Genomic DNA, 22,480 nt, shown 5'->3' with positions numbered 1-22,480 from the left:
ACAGTTAAATTGGTAATGTTTTGTATATTTGATCAAAAAGAATAACATTTTGTACTTGACAGAATTATTTTGTGTTTTCTCAAAATTAATTGACATCATCCATAAATAACTGAAAAAACTGATATCTTCAAAATGTCCAACAAAAAAAGTCGAAAAGCAGTGTTTTTTTCCCCAAAAATGTCCTTAGTTTACTCCGGGACTGAAATGTCTAACCCCACTGGAACCCTAATGTCAAATATCAGTACCCTAATACAATTTTAAGGTAATGTGCTAATGCCTTTAACACTTGCACCAGAAATATGTCAAAAAGTAGGTTTTTTCCATATTTTTGTTTAGTTCGACTCCAGGGGCGGACAGTATTTACTACACAGGGTCCCTACTGTCAAAATCAGTACCCTGGTAGAATTATAAAGTGATGTTAATGCGTTTCAACACTTGCACCAAAAACTAAATATTTTTTGTCAAAATGTAGGTTTTTTCTCTCCTCATGACTATAAAAGAAAAAAGAAACTTCTTCGTTTCATAAACGTTAAATGAAGATTCAATATATACGTTGTTCCTGAATTTGCCATTTTGGTCTTTTATTTGTATGCGCATTTAAGCAATATCAGAAAGGAAAGGTTTTTGAAAAGCGTGCTTTGATAACAAACCCTTTGACAAAACAAAAATGCTAATTTATTGTTTTTTGTCTTGATAAATTACTATTTCTGTGCGATTCAGGACCGAAGTTGCTTTCCCCAGTGTCTTCCGTTTGAAAAGACTAAAACTTGATCTGCTATCACCAGTATCACCAATTCCTTTGTTATAACCATATTTGATAAAAGTATGAAAAATAGGAAGAGACATGCAATTAATTCATTATGTCGTCTTTTCATTCGTGTTCATTACATGGACGGTCGGGTGACGCAAAGGTAACAAAAATACCTTTCCCTTAGGTGGCTGGCATTAGATTCACTGATTGGACGTGAAAAGACTAGGGGCCACCTGCCCGACCACGTCAGTTTTCATCCGGGTACACAGGATTCCTTACTTACCAAGATCCTTCGTTCGCTTCCATTAGGGCCAACAAGCGTTATTGATAGAAGAAAGTTGTAAAAGTTCACTAAGAAAATGTAAATTGTCTTTTTACAAACACTGCTATCTTCAATTATCACAAAGATTGGCGCATTTTTTAACTATCTGGTCCAATAAAACAGCGTAAGCAACAAGCATATATTTTGTTTGTCAAGCATAAAAAGTGTAACTTCGAATATCGTGCAAATGCAAGCCATACAGATTTCAATTTCTAAAACCATAACGTTAATCAATTCACAAGGGTGAGGACCTTGCAAAGAAATAACAACGTAAAACAGGTGTTTTTGTCCACTATCGTTGTTCTTTTGTTTTGTTTTGTTAACCATGAATGTTGATATTATAAGACACGTGTTGTAAATTCATTCATGACTATACAAACACACTGTACGGTGTGTTATTATACATGCTACCCAATTTCATTATTCGTAAGAAGCTACTACAGAAGATAGATACACGTATCTCTATCTTTCATCTTCCTAGTGTCTACCGTAACACTGCCTCATCCTAGTACCTGGGTTGCTGGTTTCTGCCATTTCGTTGTTTCGTTTTGTCGCCGAGACAGAACGATAATCTTTGTCTTTCCGACCACGCTTATTATCGACAATTCACAGTGACATAAGTAAAAGACGCCATAACTCAATGCGAAAAAAAAAAAACGAAAACTCGAAGCTGGAAATTATCGTTTCGTCGCAACGAATAAATGATAATTAGCGTAGCAAAAAGACGAAAATAAGGGGCAAATTGGTGTACACGTCGCAAATTAGCGACCTCACGTTCTCCGCCACCACTATTACATGTAGCTATCACGACACCATCTGAGGGTGAAACGAAGGGAAGTAACTCTGATAGATTAGAATGTTAACCTATGGTTAATAAATCAGCTATCGAATAGTAACCACAACAGGACCAGTCCGGCGAGTTCAAGTTGTAGGGTATGTGACTAATTGAATTTTAACTTCGAACCTGCTGTAATTAAATGCCTGGTAACACGCGGCGTGTCACAACCCGGGCACTGGACAAGGTTGTATTGTTTTAGGAGGTCCATAACGCGCCTAAAGGGTGGCAAGTTCTGAATTGAACCGGAGATACACTATTTGAATTTCATTGACGATAACCCTTCCGCCATTGGTCAAATACGGGTTAAGTAACATTCTCAAAATGAGAAATATGTTGATGACAACGTAAACACCAGGAATATCAACAATGTTTAGAAAATATATCACAGAGAAAGATAAACAAAGAACGATGTAAAGTTGTAATAATGAAATACTGCTCAATATGTTTAATGCCACTGTTTTCAATATGTTACATATCTTTTTTTTATATATCTATGACGATGGCATTGTCCTATAAGTACATTATTTGCATTCATTCTATCATATAGTCACCCCTTACTCTGTCACTATATAGTCACTACTTACTCTGTCACTATATAGTCACCCCTTACTCTGTCACTATATAGTCACCCCTTACACTGTCACTATATAGTCACCCCTTACTCTGTCACTATATAGTCACTCATTACACTGTCACTATATAGTCACCCCTTACTCTGTCACTATATAGTCACCCCTTACTCTGTCACTATATAGTCACCCCTTACTCTGTCACTATATAGTCACCCATTACTCTGTCACTGTATAGCAACCCCTTACTCTGTCACTATATAGTCACTCCTTACTCTGTCACTATATAGTCACCCCTTACTGTCACTATATAGTCACCCCTTACTCTGTCACTATATAGTCACCCCTTACTCTGTCACTATATAGTCACCCCTTACTCTGTCACTATATAGTCACCCCTTACTCTGTCACTATATAGTCACCCCTTACTCTGTCACTATATAGTCACCCCTTACTCTGTCACTATATTTGTACATCCCCTTACTCTGTCACTATATAGTCACCCTCTACTCTGTCACTATATAGTCACCCTCTAACTCTGTCACTATATAGTCACCCCTTACTCTGTCACTATATAGTCACCCCTTACTCTGTCACTATATAGTCACCCCTTACTCTGTCACTATATAGTCACCCCTTACTCTGTCACTATATAGTCACCCCTTACTCTGTCACTATATAGTCACTCCCTTACTCTGTCACTATATAGTCACCCCTTACTCTGTCACTATATAGTCACCCCTTACTCTGTCACTATATAGTCACTCCCTTACTCTGTCACTATATAGTCACCCCTTACTCTGTCACTATATAGTCACCCCTTACTATGTCACTATATAGTCACCCATTACTCTGTCACTATATAGTCACCCCTTACTCTGTCACTATATAGTCACCCCTTACTCTGTCACTATATAGTCACCCCTTACTCTGTCACTATATAGTCACTCCTTACTCTGTCACTATATATTCACCCATTACTCTGTCACTATATAGTCACCCCTTACTCTGTCACTATATAGTCATCCCCTTACTCTGTCACTATATAGTCACCCCTTACTGTCACTATATAGTCACCCCTTACTCTGTCACTATATAGTCACTCCCTTACTCTGTCACTATATAGTCACCCCTTACTCTGTCACTATATAGTCACCCCTTACTCTGTCACTATATAGTCACCCCTCACTCTGTCACTATATAGTCACCCCTTACTCTGTCACTATATAGTCACCCCTTACTCTGTCACTATATAGTACCCCTTACTCTGTCACTATATAGTCACCCTTACTCTGTCACTATATAGTCACCCCTTACTCTGTCACTATATAGTCACCCCTTACTCTGTCACTATATAGTCACCCTTACTCTGTCACTATATAGTCACCCCTTACTGTCACTATATAGTCACCCATTACTCTGTCACTATATAGTCACCCATTACTCTGTCACTATATAGTCACCCCTTACTCTGTCACTATATAGTCACCCCTTACTCTGTCACTATATAGTCACCCCTTACTCTGTCACTATATAGTCACCCCTTACTCTGTCACTATATAGTCACTCCTTACTCTGTCACTATATAAACACCCATTACTGTCACTATAAAGTCACCCCTTACTCTGTCACTATATAGTCACTCCTTACTCTGTCACTATATAGTCACCCCTTACTCTGTCACTATACAGACACCCCTTACTCTGTCATGAAAGTCAGCTCTTACTCTGTCACTATATAGTCACTCCTTACTCTGTCACTATATAGTCACCCCTTACTGTCACTATATAGTCACTCCTTACTCTGTCACTATATAGTCACCCCTTACTCTGTCACTATATAGTCAACCCTTACTCTGTCACTATATAGTCACTCCTTACTCTGTCACTATATAGTCATCCCTTACTCTGTCACTATATAGTCACCCCTTACTGTCACTATATAGTTACCCCTTACTCTGTCACTATATAGTCACTCCTTACTCTGTCACTATATAGTCACCCCTTACTGTCACTATATAGTCACCCCTTACTCTGTCACTATATAGTCACCCCTTACTCTGTCACTATATAGTCACCCCTTACTCTGTCACTATATAGTCACCCCTCACTCTGTCACTATATAGTCACCCCTTACTCTGTCACTATATAGTCACCCCTTACTCTGTCACTATATAGTCACCCCTTACTCTGTCACTATATAGTCACCCCTAACTCTGTCACTATATAGTCACCCATTACTCTGTCACTGTATAGTCACCCCTTACTCTGTCACTATATAGTCACCCCTTACTCTGTCACTATATAGTCACCCCTTACTCTGTCACTATATAGTCACCCCTTACTCTGTCACTATATAGTCACCCCTTACTCTGTCACTATATAGTCACCCCTCACTCTGTCACTATATAGTCACCCCTTACTCTGTCACTATATAGTCGTCCCTTACTCTGTCACTATATAGTCACCCCTTACTCTGTCACTACATAGTCACCCCTTACTCTGTCACTATATAGTCACCCCTCACTCTGTCACTATATAGTCACCCCTTTAAAACAAACTTAAAACAGTACTTATACTTCATGCTTGACGCTCACTACTAAAATTTACATGCAAACATGAGGGCCGAATCCGGTGTTAGTATAATGGACAAGTAGAGATACGAAAATGAACCTGCGTCATGGCATTTTAGTAAAACGGTAATATAAAGAAGCACTTTAGATACCGATATTTTGTTTTTAAATAAACATTTACATCCACCTAACCTATACACGTGTTTCCTTTTAATTCCTTCATATATCCAGAAACATTAATCGATATCACACTATCCTCAAGGGCCATTATCTGTCTACCGTTAATCGATACTGTGAAGGTTAAACAATTTTCATTAGCAACCGGAAACCTTTCTTCATTCAATCGTAACATATCGGCAAATTCCGCCAAGGCTATGTTTGCACTCGTCAAATCTCGGCCAACTACGCCAAGGCTCGGTTTGACGCCGCGCCTTGATGGAACTGACCAAGATTTTTCAGTTGCAAACAACATTTAACATGGTTGGGAATTTGACGTCGTACTGTCCTAAGTCCTTTGATATTACAATAACATTTGATTGTGTAGAGATATGCATTATGGCCATATTCAGATGAGCTATATCCGTCAGAAAACCGAGTGTCACAGTGGCACTTGTCCCAGTAGAATATCATTTCAATTAACAAAGTAACCATGAAGTCGGATATCTAATATAAACGAAAGCATGAAAATCAATTACGTCTCGGTTTCATTCTCAGAGGAGATAAATGAAAAACAAACAGAGGCATTTGCAGACAGAAGCTTAGAGTAAGCACCATATCACGATTATTCATTAAAAGCCCTTTTCCCAGAATATTGTTTAAACGGCAATGATCAAATCGATAGCTTGATGATACGGTGCTTTTTTAAATGCGTCTAATTCATCACCCAGTTTTTGGTACCGAAGAAGTTACGGAAACGTCAGATTTTATGACAAGCAGTAAATTTCAGTTCAGGTAAAACCAAAAATCCTATCGCGCTTTCCCGTAATATATTCAGAAAACAACCACGATTAAGGTGAAATTTATCCCGCATGATTCCTAATCTAAGCCAAACATTTACAAAAATTCCGCTGTTCTCGTTTTCCTGGAGAAGAACAGTATTCACACATTGCAAGAATTTACGTTTGTGACAGAGGGAGTTACATCCCCTTATTCATCACAGGGCCTTGGATACACATGTATGTAAACAACAATACATCAGACCGCTGGGCATATCATTTAGAAACATACAAACCATTAAACATTTCGCAGGCATTTGTAGCAATAAATTAAGTTAAATACCTTATACAAATAAGCCTAATATATATATGCATGTAGACCATTGTATTGATACAAGAGCCTGTGAATTAACTACAACATAAGGATAGATATGAGCACACGGACCAGTCTCCCTAAGGACGTCATACACATTATAAAACGAATCAGGTAAACACTTGAAAAACTAGGAAATATCGTACTACCAAGCTGTCATTTAATTATATGTATTGAAGATCTCAAACCTGGACCAGAATCGAATCTAATTCGGTCAAATTATAGCTAATGAGTCACACATTCACACGCACAAAAAAATAGTCGAGCTGTACGGTCGTCGCGCTCTCGTGAGATTTCCCGCTTTCCGGGAATTACCCGATGAGGACTCTGTCGAAGCTGCTGCTGCTGGTATTGACTTGCAGCCCACCGATGTTGAGAGATTCCATCGTGTGGGCAAGTCTAGACAGCAACCTGAGAGATTTCCTCGGTGTGTTCTCCATTTGCCCACTTTTTTTAGAACAAAGAAAAGTGTATACTTAGGAGAACAATGGAAAACCAATTATAGTCAGTTCCATAATAATTTTACCTGTGTTTACCTGTATGATTTACCTGTGCTAAAAAGTGGGCAAAAAGAGAGGTATATTTATGTACCTGAGAAGTGGAGAAAATAACACTAAGTTATAGTTGTTTTTTTTTATTTTATCATTTATCCGTGAATTTCATCATACACACATCATATTTACAAGCATATATATATAAGAAAGAACACACATTAGATAGTTAACATATCCACAAACATTATACATAAGCACTGGTAATACATTATAATATATATTATATACTAAAAACATTTTTCATACATTTTATATAACATTCTTCAGTTAAAAAAGAACATCATATTCACACATATATATAATATTAGATACATAACATATTTACAAACATATATAGCACATTATACATTAAGCACTAGTAATACATTAGCAGTAACATATTGCATTTTTAATAGTTAACATTTTTCAAACATTCTATGTTACATTCTTCAGTTTAAAAAGAACATCATATTCACATAGATATAAAAAACATTAGATACATACCATATTTACAAACATATATAGCACATTATACATTAAGCACTAGTAATACATTAGCAGTAACATATTGCATTTTTTCATTACACTTGCATAATATAATACAATTTACGTAACATTTCAGAAAAAAGATATATCTCTCTATCTTTATATGCAATATTATTATTTTTTCATATAAAGTACTGTATATTTAAATATAAATACTTATAAACAGGTACATTGCGCATCATAAATAACAACAAAATAATAATACTCTAATCAATGTGTATTTTTTCCTATATAAAGTACTGCATAAAATTATACATGTAGCTACTTATATGTTATAGTTCCTTATAGGTATGAGCCATGTAGCACAGGTAACACTGGTGAAAATCCCAGGTAAATCACAGGTAAAAACAAGGTGAACTACTCTGAAATAGACTATAATCCCTATCACAACATTTTCCCCATATTGTGATTTTAAAAAGTGGGCAAATGGAGATACAGCCATTTCCTCCTAAACCTCCTCAGGTAATTGTTAGACAGATGTCTGTGGGGGGTGTTCTCTGAACGCCAACATTTTTTTTAACAATAGGTAGGTGTTGTTTCAGGAAACAATGGGAAGGTAATTATATACTGCTTCATATAAGCTGTCTTTTTTTACCTGTACAGTCACCTGAGATTTACCTGTGTAATCCAATTAACGCTCAAAGTATAGATACATCAGTCAGCGGAGAAGTTAAGGACACTTTACTCCAAGATTGTCTACAAAATACTATATCTAGGGACGAGATAGAAAATGTTTTATTACTAGCTAAATGTAAAAAAGCTGTCGGGATAGATGAAATTCCATTGGAGGTACTACGTAACAGATCTGCTATAAACTGTCTGCTTGTTATTTTTAACAAATGTTTTGAATTCGGGATTATTCCTAGCTTGTGGAAAAAAGGAATTATAAATCCTATTCCAAAATCGTCAACAACGGATCCGCGGGACCCATCTGGATATCGTGGAATAACCCTAGCTTCTGCTGTATATAAACTTTATTGTAGTGTTTTGAATCAGCGCCTCGTTTTATGGGAAAGTGCGAACTCTATCATATGTGACGAGCAAAACGGTTTCCGGAAAGGCCGTAGTATATTGACCATTTATCGACATTGACGTCTATTGTGGATACGCGTAAGGCTCAGAAAAAAATCAACTTTTGCAGCTTTCATCGATTTTCGTAAGGCTTTTGACTCTATCGATAGGATGTTAGTTTTCAAAAAGCTTGATGACCTAGGTATTGGAAACCGAATGCTTACAGCTATTACGTCATTGTACGAAAACGTATCTTGTTGTGTTCGCGTCAACAATTTGAATACAGATTTCTTCGCTGTTAATTGTGGATTGAAACAAGGTTGCTTATTATCCAGCATTTTATTCAATTTTTACATCAACGACCTCATACATTTACTAAATTCACAAGATATTGGAATTGATATAGACGGTGATAAATTGTGTGTATTGGTATATGCTGATGACGTCGTACGAATTACCGAAACGGAGGACGATCTTATAACCTTACTTGAAACTTTGAACTTTTGGTGTGGAAATAATAGAATGTCTGTGAATAATGCTAAATCTAAAATCATGCATTTCAGACTACCGTCAGTCCCTAGGACAACCCGTTGTTTTACATGTGGAGATGTTGTGCTCGATGTTACCGACAAATACTCATACCTCGGTCTCGTTATTACGGAACATTTGGATTACGATATCATGGCGAAGGCAGTTGCTAAATCAGCAAGTCGTGCGCTCGGGCTAGTAATAGCTAAATATAAATCATTTGGAGGTTTTCAGTTTAAAACTTATTCTAAACTCTACGAGTCACTGGTGTGGTCGGTTATCAACTATGGTGCAGCTATTTGGGGCTTTAAGTCCTATTCGTGCATTAACTCGATACAGAACCGCGCTGCGCGTGTCTTTATGGGACTTGGAAAATACGCACCTAATGCAGCTGTGCAAGGTGATATTGGTTGGGTCCCGACGGATGTAAAGCTTTTGGACTCAGTGTACACACATTGGAATCGTTTATACAGAAGTAATACCAACAGACTTAATAGAAAGGTTTTTGTTTGGTCCAGTAATAAAAGTGGACGTAACTGTCGAAATTGGAATTTCCGGATAAAAGAACATTTTCGTACATTAAAATTTCCTGATAATCAGTTAGATGTTTCAAATACCAATCACGATTTTAAAACTACTAGATCGCTATTTTTACAAAGAATCTTTGACAAATATGTTAGCAAATGGAAAGAAAATATTAGTAGAACCTCATCTGTCAGAGGAAACGGTAGAAATAAATTAAGAACATATCATACTTTTAAACGTGAATTTATAACTGAGAAATATGTTTATAATGTAATGGCACCCGGTACACGTGGTGCCCTTTCAAAATTCAGATATTCGTGTTGAGACTGGTCGGTATGAAAATTTAGATTTTAATTTGAGAACTTGTTTTAATTGTGCCATTGATGTGGAAGACGAGCTTCATGTTTTAATTCACTGTCCATTGTATAATGAAATAAGAGATGCACTGTTTTTAAGAGCCAGTCAACTAGATAGTAATTTTAATAATTTTTGTGATACGGATAAATTTAACTTCATACTCCACAACAGTGATATGTGTTTTTACAGTGCCAAAGCCTGCAAACAAATTTTAGATAAAAGGAAAAATGTGTTTTATAGGATTTAATCGTTTACTGTATTTTTTTTTATCTTAATCATGTTTTTATAGTCTCTCATAACTCTATATAGAGTGGCCTCTATGTATTTCTTTTTTTCTTTTCCTTTTTTTTTTTTAAATATTGTACATGTATGTTGATATTCTTGTTTATATGTAAATATTTTATTGAGGGTGAGACTTTAATAAACTATTTGAATTGAAATGAATTGTGTTTTACAAATCATACAGTAGAATTGTATTTAGTTTTTTCCAATTTCTTAGAACACACATGCATGCATTCAACAAAATGAGCATTAAAGTAATATAGTTTTAAAAAAATAGCAACAAATATGTAATACTACGTACATGTTATAACAGAATTTGTTCATAAATGTACCTATATGTGCCACTTGCAGTTCCATCATAGCACTAAATACTTTTTGTTGACTAATTACTTGAAAAGTTTATTTCAGCAATCTCAGCACTAAGAAATCTATACATTGATTAATATTGTACACATAAACATCTTATCAGTACTAATCTCGGAAATACATATTAATACGATAAATGAACAATGCATGTTAATATTCAAATGGAAATGATTAAATGTCTATAATAAAAAGCCTTGCATAGAGAAAGTTGAAATATCTGAAATAAAAATGTGCATAGAGAAAGTTAAATACGAATGGACACACATGTACATGTACCTCTCACCAAAGGCAATATAGGAAGCACCTACGGAAAACCAATCCACGATATTTTTACAACATAAAAAGAAAGGAAAAAAGAACAAACCCCATTCATCAACTTTTGAAGGTTTTTTTTAATCACTTTAAGGGCTTAGCAACTAACCCTGACCCGTCTGATAATGACCAGCAGCATACTGATTTACATGTTGATATGGACTCTAGATCTATATTTTTGGAGCTTGATCGTGATATCGATCTATGGATGACATTAAAAGTGCTATAAAGCTTCTGAAACTGAACAAGGAACACGGCATTGACAGTCTCAATATTACAACGAAGCTAGTGAAATTTTAATTCAAGTCTTGCTTCCTATTTTTAACAATGTATTTGAATCGGGTCGAAATGGAGGCCTTTTACAAAATGCATTTTTTGACGGAAGGAACATGGAAGTTATGAAACATTTTACTTAACTGGTTTTTCCTCCCAATTGTGTATACTCAGTATTATAATGTAATTAAGTACTGGTACAAGCTATTAAGTACAAGAACTGCATTGAGATATTAAAATGTATTATTGTGAAATTACATTTACATGTACGGTATATTACTGTTTGTGCAGACTTTATGTAGCTGTATATATTATCATCAATAGAACAAAACTTTCTAATGCAGTGAAATTAATCTGAATTAACTTTCTAATGTAGTGAAATTAATCTCAATTAATTCAAATTATCAATATGCCTATATGGTAATTAATGTTGCAACTAGAGAGTTAAACCATTTTATTTGTCTAAATATATATATTTTAAAAATCAGTATAAATGATTTGTTAAGACATTAATAAGATAAAACAAAATCATTGTTTTGAACATAAAGATAATTTTCAATCATATAATATTGTATTGTCGCAGAGATATATACATATGTATATATGTCTCTGATTGTCGTTTTAAATTCGAAACTAAATATCAAATAAAATAAACAGGTAACTTTTACAGGTAAATGACCTGTTGGCATTGAGACTCCTTTTAGGAAAAAGACTATAATCACTATCAAAACAAACTGCCCTACAGGTAAATTCAAAATGTTGGCGTTCAGAGATACACCCGTCTGTGACAATGACAATGACAATGACAATATTTTATTCTCATAAACATATAAAGTGTAGAGAATTATATACATAAAAAATTTGTACAGGACATATGATGTAATACATCGATACATTTGTTAGCAAGAGATTATCTTAAATATTGTTGAGTCGTATACTTATTTCTTTAATTAATTTCACAAGTGATTTCAATTCATCGTCTACTACAAAATTAAAAAGTGCATTAAATTTGAATGTACTTGGTCTTTCATAATAGTATCTAGATATATATTTTTTTCTGTTTAATGCTATTTGATGATCGCTACAATTAAATAGATAATGGAATTCGTCTCCTATTTCATTCAGGTTACACAGACTACAGATTCTATTTTCTCTTGGGACGTTATTCCATCTTCCGTATTCGATTGGTAATTTAATGTTACAAGTTCGGAATTTACAATAGGAATTAGCTAGCTTAGGAGGGAGGTCAAGTAGATATTTTTCTAAACTTAAATCATGTTTATAAATTCTGTAATTGGTCCCTTTCGGAGAATTGAAAACGTCTTTTTTCCAATTACATATGAACAAATTTCTTAGGGTATGAAAAACAGTATTTTTTAAGCAGCGTATACTAGTAAATTCATGGTTTTCAAAAACATCTAATAAATTACATTCTTCAAAAATATTTTTGATATAGTTAGACCATTGAGCATTATAATGTCTTAAAATTTGGAAAAATTTGTTGCTCAATTTATTATGAGTTGAGACCATCATTTTGGCCCAAAATCCAATCATACGAACTTTTATATTTATACTTAATGGAAACCTTCCCAATTCTCCATATATCATAAAGTTTGGTGTAGATGTTTTTAATTTAAGGATATGTTTACAGAATTTCAAATGTAGACGTTCTAAGAGTTTGGTGTCACAAAACCCCCAAACCTCACAGCCATATAGTATAATCGGTTTGATTGCTTTATCAAAAATATCCATTTTACAATCGATGGACAGATTATGATTTCTGCATTTTGAAATAGCGCCATACATGGCCCTAAGGCCTTTTTCATATAATTGTTTGATATTCAAATGTGTAAAACCATTTCTAGTGAAACAAACCCCGAGATATTTAAAATTTTTCACAATTTCTAAATTATTGCCATCATAGGTGAACTGTATATTTCGTGACACCGTTCCTCTCCCAAAAACCATTATCTTAGTCTTGTCAATGTTAACTTTAAGATGCCACAATTTTGAGTAGGTGTGAAATACGTTAAGTTGTGTTTGTAAATCTTCTACTGACTCTGCAAGTAGAATGGTATCATCGGCATACAACATTACATACAACTTGAGATAAACTTGTAGCTCTGTCTCTAGTTTTCCCGCCAAATTAGATAAACCTCTACAGTCATGTGATATTAAGAAATGTTCTAGATCATTTAAAAAGATTGAAAATAAAAATGGGGACAAATTTTCCCCTTGTCTTACACCGGAATTGCAATTAAAGATATTAGAGACAGAACCGCCTTTAATTACTTTGGCCTTAATTCCATTGTACATATTAATTATGACTTTAAAACATTTCCCTCCTATATTACTTGTAATTAATTTGTTCCACAGTCCTAATCTCCAGACACTGTCGAAGGCTTTCTCAAAATCTATAAATGCACAGTACATTTTACTTTTGAATTGTTTTGATAGTTCAATTAAAGAATCGAGTGAAAAAATATGATCAGTTGTGGAATGATGTTTTCTAAATCCCGCTTGGTTTTCTAGTATAAGTTCAATGCTATCTGCATAATTGGTGAGTCGTTCATTGATAATGGTTGTAAATAACTTACCCAGACAGCTTACCAGTGTAATTGGTCTGTAATTATTAGCATCATGGATATCTCCTTTATTTTTAAAAACTGGTATAATATTGCCCATCAACCACACATCTGGGATATTACCAGTGTCGAATATATAATTAAAGAGTTTGACGTATAATGGTAGCATGATATCTGCAGTAGATTTTATATATTCATTACATACTAGATCTTCACCAAAAGCCTTATTGTTTTTTAATCTAAAAATACATTTTGATATTTCTGATGAAGATATAGGTATATTTAAACAAGTATTGGCTCCCAGGTTCGATAACTCTTGGAGCTGTTCACTGGAAAATATATGATTATAAGTTCCCTCAACATTATGGTTAAAATATTTACTGAAATAATTGTAGAGATCCTCGATATCTGCCTTACATGTTTTTTTCTTACTAGGACTACCTTTGTTTAATATTTTCCAATATTCTTTTGGGTTTCTAGATCTTAAATTGTTTAATTTCGTTTTAATCTGAATTTTATGTGCAGTAACTGATGACTTCAGCGTTTTACGATATTTGCGTTCCTTATCGTATAAATCTTCTTTAAATACTTGGTCACCATACCTTTTATATAATCTTTTGGCTTTTCTGTAATTCTGTCTTGCTGATTTACAACCTTTAGTGAACCATGGCTTTTTGAAATTGGAATGTTTGGTCATAGGTTGGATAGTACCAAAAGCATGTTTAGCGGCATCGACGAAAATTTCACTCAAAGTATTTACAGTTTCATTGATAAAAGTTACATTTTCAATTTCATTATTGCACATGTTATTTACAATATTCTCTATATACGAGTATCTTTCAGATACTGACTGTACAAACTTATCCTTTTCAATATCATTCCATTTTTTTGGTTTGGGAATAAAACAATCATCTTCGGAAATCTCATTATCACAATCGTTTGTAATATTACATGTTTTAAGTAGATTTAGGTGCATTGGACAGTGTACATCTGAAAAAAGAGAAGAAAATTCATTAATAGAAAAATAATCTACTAATTTAAACAGTTCAAAATTCCCTATACAATAATCTACAGTGTGTACAACACTTGCATTCTTACATGTAAGTTTACCGACATCTCGGTCTTCGCCCATTATACCATTTAAATTAAAGATATTACAGTGTTTACACATGTCTAATAAACGCCCGCCATAATTATTTCGTACTTGATCTTGAGAAAATCTTGTCTTTGGTACATGTATTTCTTCAAATTTATTTACATCCTGGTCATCAAGATCATCATCTATATCATCTATAAAATCAGGAGCGTTTGCTGTTCTACTATTAAAATCGCCCAAAAGACAAATACATTTAACATCATTACTGGAGTTTAGTAATTCGTTTTCGATTTCTTCAAAGCAATCAAGTGTAGAATAATTCGAATTGGCAGGAGGTATATATGTTACACCAAACAATACATTGCCATCGTTGTTGAAAATAGACTTATTCATTTTAACCCATAGTACATTATCATTGTCTGTTCTTATTTGAGATACATATTTTACATATTCATCCTTGATATATACAACAATACCACCAGATTTGATGGTTGATAATGACTTTCTATGTTTACAAAATGAAGTGTAGCCTTCAATATCTACCAAGTCTGCACTATCAGTCTTAGACTCTGTGATACAGATCATATCATGTTTTGTAATAAATTCTATAAATTCTGGGCATTTAAGTTTGCTAGTGAGACCATTTACATTAATACTTGTTATTTTGAATGTAGTATCTTGCAGACATTTTGATGATTCTCCCTCCGCGTGTCCCTATACTGTTTTAACAAAAGTTTCCTCGTCGGATCGGTCCTGTCTAGCGTCGGCCGAGAAGTTGGATCGACCAGATGTGCGCACGCGTTTTGCCGGTGGTGTCACTCTGTGTGGATAGCCTGTAGTCCATTATACCATTTAAAATAAAGATATTACAATGTTTACACATGTCTAATAAACGCCCGCCATAATTATTTCGTACTTGATCTTGAGAAAATCTTGTCTTTGGTACATGTATGTCTTCAAATTTATTTACATCCTGGTCATCAAGATCATCATCTATATCATCTATAAAATCAGGAGCGTTTGCTGTTCAACATCAAAATTAAGTTGTCGAAATCAAAGAAAGCATATCGGGATTCCTAATCCTTCTCGCACATTTCCGTCAACGAAGATCTCGCCCAATAAAGGAGTGAACTTACATACCATTTGTCCCCACTTAGTGAAATCTAAAGCGATACTACAAACCTGGACGACCAACGAACAGGGCATGATCAAAGTCCTCTGTTGATGATTGGGCATTGGGGGTAATCTACTCTCGTGGTTCAAAAGTGACTTAAGTATTAGGAGGCAAAGAATTGCTATAAATAGCAAAATCTCTAATTGGATGGATATTAAGGTTGGTGTCCCTCAGGTGTCAATATTATGTCCTTTTTTTGTTTAAAATGCATAAATGGTGTTACCGCTAAGATAAAACTTTTTGCAGATTTCACCTCCGTTTATGTCACCGTAGATACTCCACCTAGATGTGCAGACTTGCTAAATGATAGTTTAAAGAAAATACATATCTGGTCTGAGAAATGGTTCGTTAGATTTAATCCTGAAAAAAACTGAATCACTCTTGATTAATAGGAAACTAAATAAGCTCCATCATCCCCTGTATATATGAACGATATTCCGGTTACTGGGGTCATATACCACAAACATATAGCAATCTTTTTCTCTCAAGTGGAACTTAGAAAAAGAAAGTAAACTATACCATCAAAAAAAGCTACTGTCAAATTATCTATTCTTAGAAAATTTAATATCGATAGGAAATCAATTCGAACGCTTTACTTTACGTTCATTAAACCTATTCGAGATAAGGCAGACATTGTCTGGAACAACTTAACTATTCAACAGACCCAGCTACTAGAAAACATCTAACTTGAAGCGGCGAGAATATCTACTGGGGGACAAAACTTAATAGTCATGGAAATCTTTATAGGGAAACTGTGTGGAAGGGTCTATGATTAAGACGTAACATGAAAAAGAAATTATCCAGATACATAAAATGATATTTGGTTTCCCCATCTTATCTATCTGATCTACTCCCACAACGCAGGAACGACTCACACCAATATAATACACGCGAAGCTGACCACCTCAGTAATTTTTTTTCAAAACTAATTTCTACAAAAGATCATTTCTCCCAACCTCCATTGACTTGTGGAATTTCCTTCCTTCCGAAAAAATGAAAAAAAAAAAACATCCATAAGTAACCTGCAAAAATACTTACACAGACACTCCCGAACAGTCCCTCCTTATTACAATTACGGAAAACGTCCTGACCAGATCCATTATGACAGATTAAGGATGAACTACAGCATCTTAAATTCTCACCTTTTTAATCGTAATCTTAAGAGACAGTCCCCAGTGCTCATGTAGACAGGAAAATAAAACAACAGATCACTTTCTTCTACATTTGTATATTGTTCTAATTAAAGTCATATTAGACACACTTATTTCGTGAATTTACCCGAGGGCTACAATTTGGACACTCTTTTATACCGAGATCCCAACTTGTCTATTGCTGATAATGAATTTATTTTCCGTCGTTTGTATAATTTCATTTCTCAAACTAAACACTTGGGTAAACAATTAATTTGTTATCTAAGTCCCCTGGACGAGATACTGTTTATCTTGTCACAATTTAACATCAATGTTTAAAAAAACTCTTGTATACTAATTCAGTATTATTTTCTTAAAGTGTACCCGGAACGAAAAATGATATTCAAATATGTTATTATATGTAACCACCAAAGAAGAATGTCGCAAACCACATCTAAATCGGTTGGCCGAGTGCCGAGATATCGTACGCGATCAGCGTATCGGTCAGTCACGCTGATTTGGAACTCTTCAGTATATGACGTCACAGGTTTAACGAATTCGAAGTAAAGTCAAACCAGGATGACCTGTCGCGTTGACCTTTCGTGGAATATTCAAAATGGGTAGTTCCACTTGTGCACAGGTGTGTTAACAAAACATATTGATTAGGAACACTACTGTGTCCAGCAGGGTGCTGTTTTGAACCGTTCGTTTTTGTTACAATTTTATATTGACAACACAGGGATTGTATCGTTTATTTTTCATAAGTAATTAACTATGTGATCAATTGTTCACATGCTAACAGTTTTGTCGCTAAATCTAGACCAGTATAAATAAAAATCATGCAGCTGATGATAAGGTTTGTTACATTATAAACAACTAACAGATATACATGTATATATACAAAGCACCTATTTCCCCTAAATGAATATAGACTCGTCTGTAATCAATATGCTAATCAAAGTTCAACACGACAGGTCGGACTATGATTATTAAAACCATAACCAGAGACCTATATATTACCAGAGACGTATATACCTGATATACAAGTCTCTGATATCACCGATGTATACGTCTCTACCATAACTTAGCTCCAATTTTTTTCTTTTTTTTTATAGTGTATAAAAAACATAGTCTATTCAGAGACCTATTCCTTTGTGACTAATTATAATAAATGCTAAAAACTTATTAAATTCGCAATGATTAAAGTGCATGTGTTTGTTTAAAAATATCTACTCAGACATGTTCCTACTATTAGGCGTACTCGATTGTGAGTGGGTTATAGTATACCTCTAAACAATGACCAGGTGTGAACGGTCAACAAGCTCGTCACACCTTTATGGCGGAATAATCGGCACGTGCCGATAATTGCTTGTGAGTTGACGCGTTTGGTTTCCATGCACAACAAAAATGTTCCGAAGATTTAGCTTGAGTTTTGTTAAGAATTGCGTTTAAACTAATAGGGCATTCATATTTATTAAAATCAAACACATTATCTACATTTGAATTCAGTGAGTTCCGTTTTCCCTATAGGCAATCCAAATTTGTATCTCAAAGTTTGCCCATAAAGTAATTAATCTAAGTTTGCTCATTCATGTACCCATGACGTTGAAAAGATACTCTATTAAACTTTTCTGGGAGTTACTAACTTTTCATGGATAAGTTTTATCAATTTCGGACATTTATCCGAAAATCACATATAGCAGCATCTTCAAGTGGATTTGCAGCATATTCATTGCTGTTTTGGTTAGTAAGAATTCAAATTGTTAAGCATTTAATTCAATCTGATTGCAATTATTTCACAGCGTGTATGAATTACACTTTAAGCTTCTATTACTAGAACTATTATCACCAAAAATAATATTAGTATGCAACAAACCATACCCTCATAATAACGACTACATGTATATGATGTAATTCGTTATACGTTTAAAAGGCCCGTTATAATAAAAAAAATCATTCAAATTTTGCATGATATATACGATCTGTTATAATACAAAAATAGTAACATGTTACATTATGTATTTGGCCCGTTATAACAGAAAATTAGTAAGATGCTACATGCTATATACGGCCCGTTATAACAGAAAATTATTAATGGTTACATATTAACTTATTCAGCATTTTACCATGTTTGCTATGCAACGCCAGTTTTGATTGGTTTATAATATATTCTTTTAAAAGTGTTTGTTACCAGCCTGTCTGTACTAAGGCGACATATTTACTTAAATATTCTAAGACTTTTTTTCGGAGTCCTCCTTACATTTGATGTAAACTTTATTTCGTTTCTTTTTGTAGAGTATATGACAGCATTTTAGTAACAACAACAAACAGAAACAGGATATGGAAACAAGCTTGAAAGCTTATACTAGTCCACTTCCTTCAATTGGAATTTACATTATTGAGATGGACAGCAATAAACGAAATCTGAGAAAGAGAGAGAGAAAAGAAAAAAGAAAGAAGATATGATCATATATTATCCTTAATATTTTAAACTAGAAGGGGAGGGTGTGCAGGGAGGAGGGGTTAGGTGAAAGTGCAGTGGGCTTGCCAGCTTAATTTAACTACATCAAATCTTTCATGATTATGATTTTCTCTGTGGTAGTAATTTCCAAAGTGATGAAAGTAACGAACGTATTATGTAAGAAATCAAAAGCGTTTAGTATCAATTATAAACTTTTGGATACATGTAAACAATTTCTTATTTTCTTCGAAAGAGAGGTTTTCATCTCCAAATAGTAAAAGCCTTTCAGTTAAATGATACTGATTGATCTGATTGAAGTATGGCGTTCGGAGATTTACGTATAGTGGGCATCGCAAAAGATAGTGGAAATTTGTTTCATTCGATAGCCCGCATGAACAGAGAGGACTATCGACTAAGCCTTTCGAGTAAAGGTGGCTATTTAGGGAGCTACATTCCATTATTAGTCTCGCATGGAGGATATGACCTTGTCTGCTTCCAGAGGAGAAATATAATGGTACTTTGGTGGAAGGTTCATGCAAGTGTTTCTTAAGTTTTCGCAATGACGGATTCGTTTTTACATCAGACGGAAGAGAGTTCCAACATTTTAAGACAGAGGGAATGAAAGAATTCTGAAACAAAGAAGTATGACAAAGAAGAGGGCGAAAATTTCCTCCATCTCTAGTAGCGTGATTATGCACATCGGAATTTCTATTTGGGAGGATGTCTTGTAAGAAAGAGGAGCCATACCATGAAACATTTTATGAAACTGTATAAGTTTATCTGTCTGACGTCTTTTTTTCAAGAGTTTCCCACCCCGTTTCGTTGTACAACATAGATCTACTCGTAAGCTTTGTCCCTCCCGTTACAATTCTAGCGGCCTCTAGATTTAAGCTTTCTAAAATATTTGTATGGGCTACTGTAAGATTATCCCACACAATGTCGGCGTATTCTAAAACTGGACGAATGAAGGAAAAATACAGAGTTTGAAGTGATTGCCGGTCAAGAGAAAATTTGAATTTCCTTAGGAGATTAAGCTTGGAGGATGCTTTGTCAATTACATAATGAACATGGTCTTTCCATGAGCCGTTGTCAGATATGTACACACCGAGATGTTTGTGGAGACTAACTTCATTAATAGGAATGTTGTTCATGTAGAGCGGAGGATGAGCTACACGCATGCCTTTTCTACTGATTGTTACACTTTCGGTTTTTTGAGGATTAAAATCAACTAGCCATCTTTTTGACCAAGAATAAATTTTAACGAGGTCTCTATTGATAAGATCTGCATTTGTTGCTGGAGTGTCAACAAATGTGTACAGTGAAGTGTCTTCAGCGAATAGTTTGATAATGGCCTCTATATCATTTACTATATCGTTAATATAAATCAAGAACATCAAAGGGCCTAAAATTGATCCTTGTGGTACACCAGCTAATATATTACGCCAATTTGACTTTTTACCATTTATAACAGTTCTCTGGGTACGATGTGATAGGTAATGTTTAAACCATTTCAATAAATTTCCACTAATGCCAAAACTAGATACTTTTAAAACTAAACCGCGGTGCCAAACTCTATCGAAGGCCTTGCTGATATCGCAGAAGACCATACGGATATCTTTGCCTATATCTAACGCTGATGTGATGTCATGAATGATAGAGAGAAGTTGGTTTTGGGGCTAGTCTCCAGTTCTAAAGCCAGACTGATGTGGTGATAGAAGAGAATTTTCAAGAAGAAAGTTGTATACATATTTGAAGACACATCTTTCCATAATTTTACCAATTATAGAAAGTAGGGATATAGATTTACATTTGCAATACATGTATGTTGAAATTTATGGTTTTGAAAATGAAATGAAAATACGGTTTAAACCAGAGACCTATATACTAAAATTGATATAGGTCTCTGTTTAAACTAAAAAAAAGTATAGCATCAATACAAAAAGTGGGAGGGGGCGAAAAATTGTCAATGGAAATTTATATTGAGGTCCGGAGAGCCTAAGGATGAACGCTGTCTGATAGACTGGCCACCAGACCCTAAGTTTTTTTTTTAAAGAATCGCTAAGATAAATTCTCATACTAGCTTACCTCCCCTTGTATGAAACTTTTATAATCAGGCATATCCTACAGACTAATATCGGAAAGCTCAATTTTATTTACAATTCTTATACTCTAGAGACTGGGGGCCAGTCGAGTCGTCTGCTTGTGTGATACTATCTAAGAGATTTGATGTCTCCAGCTATATATGTATTGTGTACAACCGAGTGACTACAGATAACCCCTCTCTCTCTCTCTCCCTCTCTCACAATTCAAACAAATTAACTGATGGATGTAATGTTGATTTTCTTACCGTAGCGTAGGAGAAAAATCGAGGTCCCAAAGAAAAATCCTTGACAATTCGCAGCGAACAGTGGTTACGTAGCGCTCCGGGACAGAAAATGATCAGTAAAGATCTTCACTTAGAATTTCTCGAAATCAACCCCTGACCAGGAAATCATACATCAAATGCATGTACTAGTCACTATAGAACCAGTACAAAGAGTTCAGTACAGTTCGCTCTATTAGCTGAATGGCATGAGTTAAAACGGCGCCATTGTGACTAATTGATGTTTAATAAATTAGAATGAAATATATTTCTCGCCTGCTGAAAACACGCGGTATATCGCACCCTGGACAATGGTACTATGTTATATTGTTACGACAGCATGTTAATTAATGTACAAATTAACTCACCTAATGGAAACCTTGTCTAAAAATAATTCTAAAGGGTACGATAAGGTCAGGAAATAATGAACCGATTGTCATGAACTTTGATATGAGTGATCTTTATGTCACCATTTGCTTTGTTGAGAAATGAGATGCCTTTAAATGCTAGTATTAAAAAAGGGTGAAAAATACACAATTCTCTGTATATGTTTAGTGGTTACAGGGATAATATTTTTTC

The sequence above is a fragment of the Pecten maximus genome, chromosome 11 (assembly GCF_902652985.1).
Source record: "Pecten maximus chromosome 11, xPecMax1.1, whole genome shotgun sequence".
Lineage (NCBI taxonomy): Eukaryota > Metazoa > Mollusca > Bivalvia > Pectinida > Pectinidae > Pecten > Pecten maximus.
The sequence above is the reverse complement of the archived record's forward strand: the minus strand, read 5'-3'. Positions refer to the sequence as shown.